Below are 15,269 nucleotides of genomic sequence, written 5' to 3'. Positions count from 1 at the left end.
TTTACTTGTCGATTGTATTTTAATTATTTAATATTTTTTTATTATAATTATCTTTATTATAAAAAAGAAATTTCTTGAATTTCTCGTTTCTTTTAATTCTTCCAATACTACAAAATTTACAAAAAAAACTTTTGCATCATATATATATATATATATATATATATATATATATATCGTCGTTTATATCCATCGCTATCGCAGACAGATTTAAATCGATCGGTGTGCAAATGTCGAAAGTAATACGTAGTAGTAAAGATAATTCAAGAACAATTTACAGGATAATACCATTGTACAGATGAACGCTGTAGAGGATTAGGTAGAGCCTCGACTTTTACCTTTGATAATGAGATTTGCGGCTCCGAGTCAACTTCCTCTCGGATTACGATCGCTACTGCACGGCCGCAATACTTTCTATCTTCTCTCCTTCCCTTTGAATTAAAGTTTTTCTTCCCGAATTGCCAACGATCTCACAGCGACAATCTGTGAAGGAAAACGTCGCCTTAACGAGAACATTTCGGAGACAATCTTTCCTTCCTTCCTTCCTTCCTTCCTTCCTTTCTTGAAACCCCATTCATCAACCCGAGCACAAAGCATCGATGTCATTGTTAGCGCGTTGTAACGAGACGATCCGTGATGGATACCGTTCTAATGAATTCGATAATTAGGACGGATAATTAGAGAGACCTTTCTTCCGCAGGACGACAGCCGAAAAGTCGAAGAGTTCAATTAATTAGACGTACGTCCGTCCGTGTCACGTGAGGGAAAGTACAGGAGATTTCGAGGAATCGAGAGAAGAAGAGGTGGAGAACAAGTGCCGTTCCCTGTCCTGTATGGCGATCGAACAAACCGATCCTTCGTTTTACCGAGAAAGCGATCGAATTATTTTTTTTTTTTTTCATGCTTTTGAATTGTTGATCTAAATTTCGTTCCGGGTGAAAGGATTAGTAGATATAAAATTTCGGGTGAAAAAAATTGTGAAAGGATAATCCGTCTCGATGAATAATTGATCGAGAGAAGTATTGCATTGCTAATCGTAGAAATCTAATTTCAATGTTTCGATTGTGGAGGCGCAAAGGGATTCTTAAAATTTCTAAAAGAATTCTTTGACTCGTTATAAAGAGGATCTTTATCTTCTTATTCCTTAAGTCACAAGGGATTGGTTGTCAAAGGGATGATTTTTCACTGGCAAAAAATATTTCATTTTTAGGGGCACTGAAAGAAGTTGCGAGAAACCTCCATTTTCTCCAATATCTACTCCTCTAATCTACTTCAATACCTTTTATATCTTGCTTAAACTTGATATTCTAGACTTGTCTGTACTACATTCTTTTGAACTTGTTGAACAGAACGAGACAACTTCATTCATCCTCTCAAAGAATCTTAGATCTCTGAAACGGGTTATTCGATACTAAATTAATTTAATAAACTGAGTAATCTTAAAGATTTTTCTCCAATTTTTAAATCTATACTTTTCGGAAAATAAATTTAATCAATTTCGAATAAATAGTTCGCGCGTTTAATGTTGAATTAAAAGTTCTGTTTCGAATCACCTGCTACCACGAGTTGTTATGAAGTGTTACGAGTTTCAGTTTCAATTCTTCGTTTCTAAATTTCTATTTTCATAATGCACTGTTTGGCAATCATTATCCTCCACGTTGATAGCGATTCCTTTTACAATACTAGTGCCATTATGAAAAGGGTGCGGTCACATTAAAAACGAAATAGGAAACGTAATGTAGCGTGGCAGTTCGATTCTACGTAGTGGAACAGCTTGCATAGTAGGAATAGTATATTAGTGAAAGTCGTTGAATGGTAGGAAAAATGTGCTGATCTATTTACATTTTATCGGTTTTAGTGCACAAATACGCGTGATGTTACGTAACGAGGAACACGATATGTTAATGCTGTTATCTACATACGTATTTATATATATATACGTATGTTTGAAAATAATGAATGTGTAAATATCGTAAATGCTGGAATGGTACGCCTGTATCGTAAATGTCCAGGCTAATGATACCGAAGGAATTATAAAATGACGGAATATAAAACAGATTGTTCAATTCAGTCGCGATTTTAAACGTAATTTAAACGACGCTGTCATTCCTTATACTTGCAATATTATTCAATTCCTTATTACTAAGTCGACATTAAATATGCGATGATTTATTTGAATTATTTGAAAATTTTTGTGAAGAGAAAATAATCTTAATAAAGTAAATACTTGAGAATTAAAAAAAAAAGAGATGAAACTTTTTTATTCGTGCACTGATAACTGTAACGATATATAAGTATATTAGCAGGTGTTGAATAATAAGAATCGATATAGACAGATAAGTAAAAATTTTTATAAGTTAATTCGCGCTTATTTCCCTTCCTTTCGTATTTTCATATCAATAAATAGTTAAGCTAGTTTATATATATTTATACATCTCAATAAAATATATAACCTTATTTCATAAATTAATTTTCTCTTATTTTTCTTCATTTCAATCATCTTATATTCTATACTGACCAATAAATATCTAAGCTAATGTATTCATGCTTGCATCTATGTCACGTTTAATCATTTTGCAATAATTATCTTACAAATTAATTTATCTTTTTTTTTTATCATGCCTTTTATAAATCGGATTAGCATTCTACTATTCGATAAATAAGTGGCCGTTTCGTTTCGCGAAATACATTTGAAATCGTCCGTGATACCACATCCGTGGTATAAATGTCACGCGCGCGTCTTAAGTTAGACGCGTGACGCGAAGATTTCCCTTTGAGACATAAATCACGGGAAGGAAACTGTTTGGTCGCGTTCTAGAACTCGAATAAGGCGGACAAGATGAAAGTTTTACTCTTGGATGAAAAATAATAAGGAGCAACTCGCGTAGCTTAATTAATCTTTCAGGGGCAATTTAAGTTGTCTGAAAAGAGATTTTTCAACGAGAATAACGAAAATATTTCTTTCCATTTTACAGATTCATTCTTCCATTGATCTAACCAATCATCAGGAGAAATAAAATACAAGGATTATCAAGATTTTCTTTTTCTTTTTTTTCTTTGGATGAAAATGAAATATTCCTTCCTAATTTTATAATATATTTTCATATCGGTCGAGTGTTAAAATTTCTTCAAAATAATACTTCCCTCGATTCGATAATTTTTCTTCTACGCGAAAAGAAGCGAAATCGTGAAAGATTTACCATAGTTTGTTTTTCCATCTTTCGTATTACTGACCGATTTCTATAAGAGGTCGTTTTACATAAACGAGTATTTATTTTTAGCGCCATTCCGACTGTCTTAACCAGTCTCGTCGACTTTTCATGTTGCCGATAAGCAGCCGCCTTTGCCTGTAAGTTTCGCCTACGTATCTCGACGAGCAGAGCCATGCGACTTCCGTGTATGACGGCCGACGTCTTTGTGGTCTATTGTCCGACTCTCCAAGTCTCTCTCTCTCTCCATTTTTCCTACTGGAATGGAAGTCCACCGGTTAAGAAAATACCTGCGCGGAGGTACGTGCAAATGTAAAGATAATATTTTTATGTCGCACAGTGGAGGAATTTTGCAGTTGCCTTTTTGCCGTTATTCCTTTTAGTGTTACAAATGTTGTCCAGGATACGTAATAGGATTATGATAATATTGCTGGTTAAGATAAAGCGCGGTAAAAGTTATATATGTATTTTTTCGAAGTAAAACTTGAATCAATATAATAAGAGAGAAACGTCCCATTTTATGTAAAAGATAGAGAAAATATTGAAATTTAATTATGCAACATTGATTTGCAATGCAATCAACGTTGGAAGGAATTATTTATGAGAAAAGAAATTTATAAGGGAATATGATAAAACTCTTAGCTCGGTTTAATTGACTTCTACGAGCATATAGTCAATTATGAAAGGAACCAAATCGTGCGTCTCATAAATCAAACGACGGAGTATTATTGATGTTCACATAAAGAGAGGATTTTAATTATATTAAATCGACTCGTAGGAAACGAGAAGAAGGATACGCAGAGAAAATGCAATAAATATAGAGGGAAAAAAAATACAATTTTACGTGTACGTACCAGTCAATTTTGATTTTCAAATGGGAAACATAAAATAAAATATAAAATAAAATATAAGTATGCATCCGCGATTATTTGATTTCTTTGATTCCAGTAATAAAGATATTTTTGTTTCGAATTGTAACGTTGAAAACAGAAACTTGATCGATTTTTATTAATCCATTTCACATGAAAATTGCCAAAGAAACTTTAATTAATTGCATATGTAAAATGCATCGAAGAATGTATTATTTGCAATCGAAATTGCACATCGCGAGCCACTTCGTGTTTCATAATTTTCGTCAAATTATAAACTTCCCTTATCTCCACGAAATATTAGCCAATAATTGAATTAGCAAAATTACCTTACCATTCTTTATATCGATACTCTTCGATATCGATAAAAATTATTATGTTATCCGCATTTCAATTAATCGGATCGTTAATTCACCGTTAAAAATATACTATCATTTTAGAAAGGAATCGTACGAATATATCAATGTATAAATACTGCCCGTGTGCTTTTTAGCTTCTACCCATTGGGTGTGAGATCAAAGAAAACCGTGATCATGCTGCATCGATCCGAGCAGCAGAGTTGGGCTCGCGGCTCTTTTTATTCCGAGTTGCACAGCTTTCCCTTTCTTTCCCCCTGAGAAATTTAGCAATAATTATGTCGCTTAACCGTTACTCCAGTTCTCCTAAACGATCGCAAGGAATTGCCGTGTGTATCTGTTTCGCGTAATTATTTCTAAAAAATGATGGATTTTCTTCGAACGGAACGATAATGCACAAACTACGTTAAACCGATGTGTTTATTCGTTTCTCCGCGTGATGGATCGATTGTAGGAAACGAGAGGAATCGAAAGGAAGATTGAATCCGATTACACGAAATATCATTAATTATATATTGTCGAGTAAGTAGATTTAAACTTGGCTTATTAATATTTAACGGCCGATATATCGATCATTTATCTCGTTGAACTTCTGTCCCTTTCCCCCGAACAGACTTTCTCGATCTATATATCAACTCTGTTGAAAAAGGGGAGAGAGAGAAAAAAAAAGAATGGAAAGGAAAAGGGGAGAAAAATTCAAGCATGAATTATGACACAAACGGTGTGTATTGATAGCGGAGTGAATGTCGGAAGCTTTCCTTTAATGCCGGTTTCTATGCGAGTGAATGATGCTCGAAGGTCTCTGACAAGGAGAGTGCACGACCTCTTCTCGCGAGTCTTGTGTTCGATTGAAATTGAAACAAATTGGTTTCAAGCGTTTCAATTAATACTTTTTACTCGAAGACGATCGGAAGCGTTAAGTATTATTTTCGAATATTATTTGTTTCTCTTCGATAAAATTCTGAAAAATTCATATTCTTTCTAACAAACTTATTGATTACTCGTTGAAAGGAAAGTTATATAAAATGTTCGACAACTTTTAGATATTTTTATCAAAAATCCATAGGAGAATGCACGCGGTGAGAAGCGCTACTTCCCGCAAAATAAATCTAAGAGTGACACGTACATCGAATCGAGCACCAGACAAAACAAACGTGTCCATTCCAGTAGTGTAGACGTCGATAGAATAACGATGTGAATAACCAGTGCCGTTTCTACTGCCGTATTCCGGCAACGTGTCACCGGAAGACACGCATAAAAATGTTAGATCGGACGTGGTCCGGGACGAACACGACTGCGAAAAACAAAACCGACTTTCATATGATAATAAGAATTCTCTAATAAATAACAGGCACATACACGCCTTCAATTTACGTTTAACTTTCACGCTGGAGCCTCGTTCTCTTTTTTCTCTTCTTCTTCCTCTTCTTCCTTTTGAAAGAAGAAGTTGAAGCGCGCTAGAAGAAATCTCGAGGAAGAATTTCGAAATGAAGTTTATCCTCGTTTTCGCTCGTTGCTGGATCAAGAGAGGGGCAGGGCGTTTATCCCGCTTGGAAATTCGTTTCGAGTCACTGATACAGGGATCGTTCGTTAAAAGGAAGCTGTGAGTAAATTACATACGCGTTTTCCACGTGGAAACGAGTTTCGACTTGGAATAAGAAAGTTTTAAACGATTTTAGACAGAAATTGCTTCTCTTTCTGTCTAAACAAGGTCACAAATAATTCTTGGTTTTTATCGCGAGCATGTTGGTTCGTTTCTTAATTCGAAATCACGGTTTGCACGAGGAAAAAGTTCGAAGAGAAAGAAGTTTAGAGAGAAGTTCTTTTTTTTCTCTTTTTTTTTTTTTAGAGAGGAATATGAAAGCGAAGTAAAATTTTATGATAGATGGTTGCGACATTTGTAATACATAGGTATGATCGTTTTATCTTATTTTGATTTTTTCTTTTTTTTTTTTTTTAGAATGAAATTTTAATAATTGACTCGATGTTCAACGTTTTATTTTTTTTTTCACGTTCGAAAATTAATGGTTATATAGACACTGATAGGGAATTAATGATCGTTGACTTTTTTTCAGGAATCAAACATTCAGATTCCGCGAAAAATTTGTAAAAAAATTTGTTACATGAAATGATTTGAAACGAAGTATCGTTCGAAAAACGAAACGTTGCACGATCTACTGGCTTGCGTAATATTTGCATAATATTCGTTTTTTCAAATGTTTCTAAAATTTAAAAAAACGCAAAGCAATTGACCGTTTTTATCTATTATTGAGCAACCACGTAATTATGGATTTTCTAAATGATTCGTCGCAAGAAACGAGAAACGAGATCGAATTCTCAGAGTTTCAAAGAGTTTGGTAAATACGTACACGAGTTAGCTAAAGGAATATTTTTCTAAAATTTTGCATTTTATCTATCAAAAATATTTAAAAATAAACCGCAACATCGATATCGATTTATTATTGATTAAATATTTTTTTTCAGGATCCAAAGGATCAAATTTTTGTCGAATCTCAAGTGGAACAGGTCAACGTTATTCGCGTGCATCCATTCTCGTTACGTCATTGGAGAGAAGCAGGGAATAAGGATATTTTGCGCTCGCGTTTCAATTGACGCGATGAGGGCGGAATTTACAGCTCATCGGGGAAATAAAAACGAACGATACTTGATTTCATCAGTAACCGTGTTTCCGCTGTTAATCATAATAAACAGGCGCATCGGCGTTAAATTGCGAGAAATCAACGAAGCTTAATACGCTTCCTTTCTACGCGAATTACGAGGATGCTTTGAAAAACGTCCAACTCGTCGGGTACTCCTATGATTAACATTGTTGAAACTTTGCTTGTAAAACGGGTCGAGACATCTGCGAGAAAGTCGGGAATTCGATGTTCTCATTCGAGTCTCGGGGGAAAAAATTGATGAGGTTTTTACTTTCCTTTCTTGGGGGAAAAAAAAAGAAAAAAAGATTGTTCAAAACTCGAAATTTCTATTGTATCGATTGTAAAGTCATTGGCATACTTGTCTCTCGTCGTTCGTTATAATAAGTCATTCTTTTTAATCGCCTTTGAAATTTTTTAACTTTTTTTCTATCATCAGAATCTCTATCACAATCTGATTCTTTATTATAAAATATACACGATAAGTTGCAATTTGAATTTTAAAGTGGATGAAGATTGTTAAGTGAGCGTGATACGTACGAAAGTTGGGCAGACAATTATTCAACTAGAATTTTTTTTTTTTTTCTTTCTATCTTTCTTTCCATATAAACGTTACTACTATCCTATTTACCAGACCGTGAATCCAGTTTCTACAACTATATTAATCATTTTTTGAAATGCTGATATTTTTACGATTATCAAATTAATCAAAATGTTCTGTAACGATGTTTAATTTAACGATATTTTAAAAATTCTTCTCTTAAGATATTTTTCGAACGAAAGGATAAATTTATAAGGAAAAAAAAATCTAAACGACAAAATTGTTTCAAAAATTTAAATAAATCGATATTTTAAACCGCAATATCGTTCACGCGAAATGAAAAAAGAAAAATTACAACGTTTAATTGATTCGATATTATTACGATATCGCGTTAAAGCGATTTTTCTTTTTTCTTTTTTTTCGTTCAACAACGTGAAATTTATGTTACGAGTCGTCGAGTTAATATTGGTTTTAAGTATCATGTAATAACGTGTCGAAATTAAATGCATCGATAAAGGAGAATAATATAATAAAAGTTTTCACACGCTGCAAATCTCATACCGCTATTTAATACCGATATAAATCTTTCGACGAGAATTCCCACTGTTACGATACATTTGTTGTAACAGAAATTGGAAAGATGGATTAAGACGAAAAAATTCTTTTCCACTCGTTCCATCCCGACTTTTAACCATCCTCACTTAGAAACGCGCACAAACGTAATAATACGTTCGATTACGTTTGACGTTGTGTCTTTCGTGCAAATGTACGAAATATGTATTAGAATATTCTCGTTTTTCGTTCAATGCATCAAAAATATCGTAGCTTTTCGCGTGCGGTCCACGTGGCTTTAAATATTTATGGTCGTTTTAAATATTTGCAACTTGTGCAGCGCAACGAAAGTGATTATCATAATTTTCTTTTTTTTTTTTTAGGAAACTGTTATTAGTTATTCGTCCGAATTAACTAGTGTTGGTTATTGCCGCTCGTATTACGGGTAAGAAATTACTCGTTGAAAATGGATTAGGGCATACATCAAAACTAAGACACGAAATAAATATTGTTGGTTCGTGCGAGAGGAGAAATTTGATACGCGATATAAATTTTCCGTCGAGAGATAAAATTGGATTATTGGAAGATAAAATTGGATATCTCGTTGTAGAAAATTTCAAAAATTTCTTCCGCTTGTTCGTTCACGGTTAAAGAATCAAGACACGACTGCGAGTTAATATTAATTAACAATTTAGAAAACAGTTTCGCAGACTCGTTAAAACAGCACAATTCAGTTTAGGCGTTAGATATGCAAAATTAAGCATCGCTTGAAGCATAACTCGCGAATGTAAATCTGAGTGGAAACAGAAGTAACAATGAGCTGTAGTTGTAATGAGAAAATTCATTTGCAGATCGTCTCAATTTGTCGCCACGAGTTGAATGAAATATGTGTCTATGGTGTTGCTAAGCCCATTATCCCCGATAAAAATCAGCGTCTTTTGTTTTTCTTTTTTACATAAGAAGTTTTACGTGTGAAATTAAAAAGTGTAACTGTCCTAAATATGTAAGAGTTAGTTACGTTATTATTGCGAATGTTATTTCCTATTGGATAGAATTCATATTTTTCACACCTTCTTGAGTTTAAACAACAAAAAGAAAAAAAAAAAAAGAAAAAGAAAAATACCGTGAAAGATTGCATCTTTTGCGCGTGATAATTACGTGCTAAATTATGTTTAATATATCGAAACGAGTATATATATATATATAAAAGAGAGAATAATATTTCAATATGTGATTCAAGATTTCAAGAAGAAAGAATATTTATTAAAAGTGGAAAATTTTTTGAGAATATTTCAACAAGCATCATTTCAGAAATAAGGGATATTTTAAGAATAAAAGAAACTTTTTCGAATTAAAAGAAAAAGAATTTCTTTTAGAAATGAGAAATATTTTAAAACAAGATTCGATCTTGAATCAATTTCGTGAATATGCAAATGGTTAATTGAATTCCATTCTTGGAATTGTCCCAACTCCCGAATTCCGGTTTACGTGACATAAGTCACAGATTTCGGCCGAGGAAAAGAATACTGCTCGATGCCTGAAGACATTTTATTGCGTCGCCAATTAAAGATCGCTTTCTTTTTCAACGAATGCCAGATTAACATTGAGAGGAGGACGGTTGTTCGATTAATTTCTCGAACACGCGTTCTTTTTCGTTCTTTCTTTTTTTTTCTTTTCTTTTTTTTTTTGCGTATTTTCCGAAACACCTTTCACCGAAAAGTGATCGTATTCTCGTATAGATTGGAGATTGAATATTTTAATTAATATTGGAGGAGGATAAAATCGCGTTTGAAATATCCGAGAGATTGAAAAAAAAAAGTACACATTTTCTTTCTTTCGTGTACAAGAAGTGAAAGAAAGAATGCGTATGATTTGACATTTAATTACAGAAGAAAAATGTTCGTCGTTGCGTATTATTCACGTATTTTTACGTTATAAAAAAACGTTTAACGAGTGAAAACACGATTTTGCTATTTACTACATTATTTATTTAACGTCTAATTTATTGCGTCTAATTTCTATTTTGCATATAAGGAAATATTTTAATTACGAAGAAAATAAAATATTCGCTTCATTCACTTTCTTTTGTTTTCAATTTGAATATACCGCATATAATTACATTCCATATAGTGTCTATCACGAAAAATATATTATAGCTATTATTACAATACTTTCTTCCATTCTCAAATTGAAGAATAAATTTCACCACCGTACCGTACAATTATTATATTATTTTATCGCGTAAAACAAGAATGTATTTATAATAAATGTATAATATCGTAAAACGAAATCGTGTAAAAGTAAGATCGGTCGATTACATCGGATACGATCTCTTATCAATAAATTTTACAAGAAACACGGTGAAAAGAAAAAACGGAATCGACGAATATCCGTATGCCCCCCTCCTAACTTATTCCACAAGGCAAAGAGCCGTTTATCTACGTGTTACTTGTAGAATAATCATGAATCCTCGTAATTGCATCAATTACCCAGGCTTGCTTACCCGTTACCGGTTTAACCGTGGCAAGAAACCGATCGATCGATTTATGTATTCTATATACGAACCGAATCGAGTTTTTAATCATTGCGATCGATTCGCAAAATGTTGTTTATTTAATTCGTGTAATAATTTGTTTCCTATCCATCGAATGCCCGCCCCGCGTAGAATTTCGATCGATCGTAAAGAAATCTTTAATCAGAAGGAAAAATCGTATTTAAGATCGAAATATTCTGGCGATGATTTGATCGCCGTTTCGAGCGGCAACGAACAAACGTTGAAACGGCGTTCAACACCCTCCCTCTCGAAACAAAAGGAGCATCGATCATCGAGTCAAATTGTTGACTCGTTGATCATTGTGCATTGTTACCCCGCGAAAATTTTCTGAACCCGTTTTTCTTTTACCGGATTCGTGCACGCGCGTTTGACGTTAGTAAAGAGAACGGTGATATTTCATCGCGTCAGAGGAAAATATATTCAATGGGCGATTCGAAGTAATGTCGGCAATGGTTGGAAAGGGAATAGTTCGACGTTTCATTCGAAATATTATAGAAAGACGCGTTTCTCGAAGGCGAATTCTGACAATGTCTTAAAATTAACTTAAGAAGGAAAGAGTTCTCTTACTTTTATTCGAAGAGGTTTCCACGATGCCTTGTTGTTATATAAATCGATGAAATTTGCGAAGACGACACTTTACCGATAAATGAAAGTAAGAGTCAAATACATAATTGCAATTGTCGTGTATAATTATTTTTAAATAAAGTAAAGGATTCAAGGCAAGTAAAAATATATATATATATCGGAAGAAAACTTCAACGTCAAAAAATAGAGAAAAGATAATATCCATCCATATTTTTCTTTTACTTTTATAATTATTTAAAACATAGCAAAATCGCGTATAATTCCTCCGTTTCTGCTATAAAAAAGAAAGAAAAGTACAAAACTAGAGTATCCAAGAAAGTTTTATCTTAACCAACTCAATGTGAACCTGTCTCTAAGAAACAAAAATGCATTCCTCCATTCTTCCCAATTAAACTTCTTTTCCTTCTCTCGAAGGATTAAACGCGGCGATCGGTATCCACCGCAGCGATGCAAAACGGCTATCAGGTTATCTCGATCGTTGCTTCAGTTTCATAGAACGGTCCGATGGCCAGGTATCTCGAGCGTGCAACCTCCTCCACCCGTGAGAACAAAGGACATCCGTATTCGTGGAATTCTTCTCTGCGAGTGAGACGCATTCTCGACACGAACGAAGGTAAGATTTTTCGGTGAAAGTCAAGCAAAATGATATATATATATATATATATGTATGATATATACATAGGCTACGATCTACTTCTCTAGATACTTACGCAGCCGTGTATACACGGTCAATGGCAACGCCTTTTCCTTTCTTCTCGACCCGCCACCGTTTCATCCGTCTTCCGGTTTGGAAGAAAATTGCTCGACCAAGGACCAGTTTTTGGACCACGGATACTTTTACCGATTTCTTCCACGGTTCGTTACGATTTAGAAAACGTTTTAAACCAACATCTTCGCGTCACTTCCGCACTTCGAATCTCACATTTGTCTCAATCTTTGATCCCTCTTCTATTTTCCTTTTCCTTTTCTTTTTCTTTTTTTTTTTTTTTTAACTCGAGATCGAAGGAGCAAAACGTAGAAATCGTTGGATGGATCTCTGAGCGAGGAAATTCTTGGCAGACTTTCACGTTGCACACTTCCGGCGAGCAGATAAGAATTTTCGTTCCGGTGCAACTTGAATATCTATTCCGCGTCGGGATCCAATGAAAACGCTTCGATCTTTCCACATATCTTTTCGCTTTTCCGTTTGCAACCGATCTCTAGACTTAACGATGCATAATTTTTCATTCGAAAGAATATTCAATTTTTAAATACTTTTATTTAATCGCACGATGTAATGAAAAGCACGCACGAATAATAATCATTCCTATTCTCTAGCATTGCATAAGATCACAGTGGCAGGCAACAAAGGGGCTCTTGTCGCTCCCCGAGCGATCCGATCCTCTCCGTATAATATAATACTATAAACGTGGCCGAGTAAGGGACACTGTCACGCGGACTGGCCGGCGAGCGTTTCGTCACAGTCCCCGTGCGCGATAAATCGTTCCCGTTACGACAAGGACACACAATGGGCAACGTGTTACACACGGTCTGCGTGCCACCAGCGGAGATAAATTAAAGATGGAAGGAAAAAGGAGAGGAGGACGCAACGCAACCGAGGCAAGGTGGTTCGATCGAAATGGACTCGCCTCGACCGTGAGACGATCCACCAGAAGACGACATTCGCTTTTTAGTGGATTTATTTAGGGTCGACCTTTCTTTCTTCCCCCCCTCCCCTTTTTTCTTTCGATCGTTTAATTAATAAAAACGGGCCGAGTGGAGGGGAAAAAGAGATCGGTTTCCTTTTTGCTCGAAATGGAAAGTTACGAGGATTCCCTAACGAATCGCACGATTTACGGCGCACTCGTGAATTTTGACGGGGTGCGTAAATCTTGTTGAGGATAGAGGATCGAGATTCGTTATTCGTAAGGAGATTGATGCTCGAGGATCGGTTTCGAAACATCGCGATATCGTGGGTGGTTAATTGTATCGGTTAATTGGATCTTTGATTTTTTTTTTTCGTGATAATTGCGTTTTGTTCTTTCACGTTTTTTGAAAAACGTGTCGTGCGATGATGGAGAGATGATTGCGCTTTCATTTTGCACTCGAAAATTGGAAAATTGTGTAATTTCGGTGACAAATTATATCTTTTTTTTCGTCGATCAGTGTGATTCGCTTGGCTGTCGTACTTTTTTTTTTATATTACTAATTAGTTTATTACTTCTGACATTCCTTCCTCTTATCTTCTCTTCTTTCTTTCTTTTTTTTTTTTAACGAGGAAAATAATTTGGCGAAATTTTAAACGTGTCGTAATTGTGAATCGGCTACCGTGACGTACCAACGAAATATTTAATATTTTATATCTCGTGAGAGACTATGCTTTTAGCTTTTCCAGGGATTGAAAAATTGAGCTTGAGATTATTCCTGATATAAGATGTCTTTTCTTTTTTAAACAAAAACATTTTATGTCCAGTTTATTTTATACATTCTAAAACTATTTTGTGAAAATAATAATATTAGTTTTATAATATTATATATTAATATTAATAATTCCTTTAATTTATAAAATTACATATATATTTTCTAATCAATTCTTACATCGGTATTCTTTTATTCTTACACAAATTTACAGCATTATAATTTTCAAATAAAATATCAACTTTCTCAAAAAAAAAACAATCTCAATTTTCTTCTCTCAGCTTATTATTTATTCTCCATTCTCCCGTATCCTTGGTATCCAACCTAATAAAAATCAATACATTCAAATATGAATTCTGAAAATTCACAATCTTTCCAAAGCGATATATCATTTTTTTTTTTTTTACCAAATCTAATAACCTAATGATTATCATACAATAAGAAACAAGCATAACAATAATAATCAACCAAATAATAACCTGTTTAACAAACGAATCGAATTAATTATAAGTAGTTACGGATCTTTCCTTATTATAAGAAATGCATATTGCAGATAAAACGTCTGATAAAATAAAATACATCTTAAAAAATCTTAAAAAACAATTACAATTACACACAAATATACACCAATCTAATAATTCTCATCCAATATATACATATATACATACAAATACAGCCAAACTGTATAAAACTTAACAAACGAATCGAATTAGCTATAAGTAGTTACGGATTTTTATTACAAGAAACGCATATTACAGATAAAATATCTGATAAAATAAAATACATCTTAAAAAATCTTAAAAAACAATTACAGTTACACACAAGTATACACCAATTTAATAATTCTCATTCAATATATACATATATACATACAAATACTATATAATATACATACAATACTATATATACATACAAATACAGCCAAACTGTATAAAATTTAACAAACGAATCGAATTAACTATAAGTAGTTACGGATCTTTATTATAAAAAACGCGTATTGCAGATAAAAATAAAATACATCTCTATCTTAAAAAACAATTACAATTACACACAAAAAAATATACACCAATCTAATAATTCTCATCCAATATACATATATACACATACAAGTACAAACTGTATAAAATTAAATCGCTTTTAATAGCAATTAAATTTCTTTCTCGAATCCGCGAATCCCAGTGAAAGTTTTCGATTCGGCGGCCAAGACTTATTCAATGCTCGTTCAACACACGTGGTTGAGAAGAAAAAGGGGGCGAGAACGGGGCGCACGACTCGGCCGTTTCTTTTTCGTTTTTCCCTGTCCAGGCCAAGCCAGGCCAGGAGGGGGGGAGAGAGACACCTGAACGAGTGCTCGAAAATCGTGCGACCGCTCGTGCGAGACGAATTCGCGACTAGAGAGGAGAACGGATGTGTGTGTGTGTGTGTGTGTGTGTGTATGTGTATGCTGCGCGCAGCCAGAGAGAAGAGAGGGAACGATCGCGAGTGCGACCGGTGCATTTTGTATCGGCCGTTGCATTTTCGCAGGTCATCTGCGATAATGACGGCGCGCGAG

At 34.2% G+C, this 15,269-nt stretch overlaps 1 long non-coding RNA gene across 1 annotated transcript; it reads left to right on the top strand.

Annotated features, from left to right (window-relative positions):
• The first annotated feature begins 8,004 nt into the window (after positions 1–8,004).
• Positions 8,005–13,788, top strand: LOC107965375. The gene is made up of 3 exons (XR_003305875.1): positions 8,005–11,933; positions 12,023–12,175; positions 12,638–13,788. It is a non-coding gene; the product is annotated as an uncharacterized LOC107965375 (long non-coding RNA).
• Positions 13,789–15,269: the final 1,481 nt, after the last annotated feature.

This window comes from Apis mellifera, linkage group LG12 (assembly GCF_003254395.2).
Source record: "Apis mellifera strain DH4 linkage group LG12, Amel_HAv3.1, whole genome shotgun sequence".
NCBI classification, from domain to species: Eukaryota; Metazoa; Arthropoda; class Insecta; order Hymenoptera; family Apidae; genus Apis; species Apis mellifera.
The sequence above is the reverse complement of the archived record's forward strand: the minus strand, read 5'-3'. Positions and strand labels throughout refer to the sequence as shown.